We start from the raw sequence: 2,576 nt of genomic DNA, 5'->3' as shown, positions 1-2,576 counted from the left end.
GGCTAATTTTTTATTTTAAAAATGTGGGATAAGGCCAGGCTCGGTGGCTCAGCCTGTAATCCCAGCACTTTGGGAGACCGAGGTAGGTGGATTGCCTGAGCACACGGGTTCGAGACCCACCTGGGTAATTTGACGAGACCTCATCTCTACAACAAATCAAAAATTAGCCGGGCATGGTAGCGCCTGCCTGTAGTTCTAGCTACTTGGAAGGCTGAGGTGGAAGGATGGCCGGAGCCCAGCAGGTCAAGGCTGGGTGACAGAGACCCCAACTCAAAAAAAAAAGATGTGGGATACAATTCAGGGTTAGGTATATAAGTGTTCATTATGCAGGTACCCTTCCCTTGTTGATGAGGTTCCCTTCCCTCCTGCCCATAGATTCCCACTACTGCCAGTCCCTCAATCTCCCAGGTTAAAATAACGTGTACAAGCAACACATCAATATCTATGCAGACCAAATTTGGTCTAATGGTTCCCTATTCTGGCGGTAGTGAGGTAGAACAAGTAAAGGATTAAATGAAAGAGACAGGAGCAGGCATGCATTTTAGAAGCAGGTGGGCTAGAGAAGCTGTTGCAAGAGTCCAAATGAGAAGAAAAAGGGGGGGGAGCGCTGGGGGCACATGTTGTCTTGTGGCATAAGAGTCTGTTAAAAGTCTATGCCAGCCGGGCTCAGTGACTCAGCCTGTAATCCCGCGCCTTTGGGAGGCTGAGGTGAGTGGATTGCCGGAGACTGTGGGTTCGAGACCCGCCTGGGCAGTGAGACCTCATCTCTACAATAAATCTAAAAATCAGCCGGGTGTGGTAGTGCATGCCTGTAATTCCAGCTCCTTGGAAGGCTGAGGCGGAAGGATCACCGGAGCCCAGCAGGTCGAGGCTGCGGTGGCCGGGAGCGGCCACTGCACTCCAGTCTGGGCGACGGAGTGAGACTCCAACTCAAAAAAAAAAAAAAAAGTTTATGCCTACAGCTTGCGTAACCTAGCAACAGCAGTATCCTGCTCACCATTCCAGTGACTGAAAGGAGATGAGTCTTCTGTCCCAGTTGGCCTTGCCCTGTCTCTGGAACCAGTGGGTGCAGAGGGGGAAGCAAGGTGGGAAAGAAGACAGGAATAGACAGGTCTTGGGACTACAGAGCTCCTTCAGGTGTGAAGGGCAGCTGGGAATGAAAGATATCAAAGTCAGTGGAGGTTCTCAGGAACTCTGGGGAGCAGACTAGCTTTCCCACTCCTTTTTATCAATAAGGAAAACCTTTCCCATGAACTTCCCACAGCCTTCCCCTTGCATCTCATTGGGTCATTTGCTGTCAGACCATTCACCAGTGGAGGGGGATAGGTTTCCTGGAACTGGCTTCCACCAGTCATAATTTGATCCCCAGGGCTTGGTACATAACACCCAACCAAGATGGGAATTGTTACCAAGAAAGGAGGGAGAGAATGGCTCTTTGGGAGGCAACCAACAGTGGCTGTCATGGGAGATAATACGACTTGTTAGAAATGACTTCATGTGTGTGGTGTTACTGTTGTAAACAAATGCAAAACCCTGGCATAGTCTCTCTGTCCCAGATCTCTAAATTTTGTGCTATTGATTGATTAGGAATCTCATTCTGTCACCCAAGCTGGAGTACGGTGGCATGCTTAGGGCATGCCTCAGCCTTCCAAGTAGCTAGAACTATAGGTGCATGCCACCATGTCCAGCTAATTTTTTTGATTTATTGTAGAGACAAGGTCTCGCCAAGTTGCCCAGGCTGGTTTAGAACCCCTGAGCTGAGGTAATCCTCTTGCCTCTGCCTCCTTTTTTTTTTTTTGAGTTGGAGTTTCACTCAGTTGCCCAGACTGGAGTGCAGTGGCCGCTGCCTCTTAAAGTGTTGGGATTACATGCATGAGCCACCATGCCCGGCTCTCTTCCCCCCTCCCCAGGTGGAGTCTCACTCTGTCGCCCAGACTGGAGTGCAGTGGCACACTCCTGGCCACCGCAGCCTTGACCTGCTGGGCTCTGATGATCCTTCCTTCTCAGCCTTCCAAGTAACTGGAACTACAGGCGCACGCTACCGTGCCTGGCTAATTTTTAAAAAATTTATTGTAGAGATGAGGTTTCGCCAAGTTGCCCAGGTGGGTCTTGAACCCGCAGGCTCAGGCAATCCACTCACCTCAGCCTCCCAAAGCACTGGGATTACAGGCTGAGCCACCAACCCCGGCTCCTTTTTTTTTAATTTTAAAGATGTGGGGCACAATTCAGGATTTGGTATATAAATGGTCATCGTACAGGTAAAGTTTGGGCCTCCCTTTGGTTCCCACTTCACTTGGTTTGAGATCAGGTGCCCTTATTGATGTTATGTTCTCTGCCTCCCCCAACCTTGTGCTTTTTAATGTGCTCCCCATTGAGTGTGAATCTTTGGTCCTGTTTTCCAACAGTGCTGCTCTGCATTCATTTCTTCTCTCCTTTCCATTCTCTGGGTGGTGATCTTAGCCTCCCTTTCCCAAAGCACAAGTAGCTATTTGCGTATCTGTTGTGAAATTGATGGGGGCCATTCCAAAGAAGTGTCATAGGCTTCTCTCTCTCTTTTTTTTTTTTTTTTTTTTTTT

General features: G+C 49.1%; 1 protein-coding gene across 2 annotated transcripts in view; it reads left to right on the top strand.

Annotated features, from left to right (window-relative positions):
* The window catches only part of HDAC1 (histone deacetylase 1), a 42,938-nt gene that overhangs the window by 16,058 nt on the left and 24,304 nt on the right, over nucleotides 1-2,576 (top strand). The gene's annotated exons all lie outside the window — the stretch shown is intronic.

This window comes from Carlito syrichta, unplaced genomic scaffold (genome assembly GCF_000164805.1).
Source record: "Carlito syrichta isolate Samal-C Ts95f unplaced genomic scaffold, Tarsius_syrichta-2.0.1 Scaffold309099, whole genome shotgun sequence".
In the NCBI taxonomy this organism is placed as follows: Eukaryota; Metazoa; Chordata; class Mammalia; order Primates; family Tarsiidae; genus Carlito; species Carlito syrichta.
This window is presented reverse-complemented; position numbering and strand designations above follow the sequence as displayed.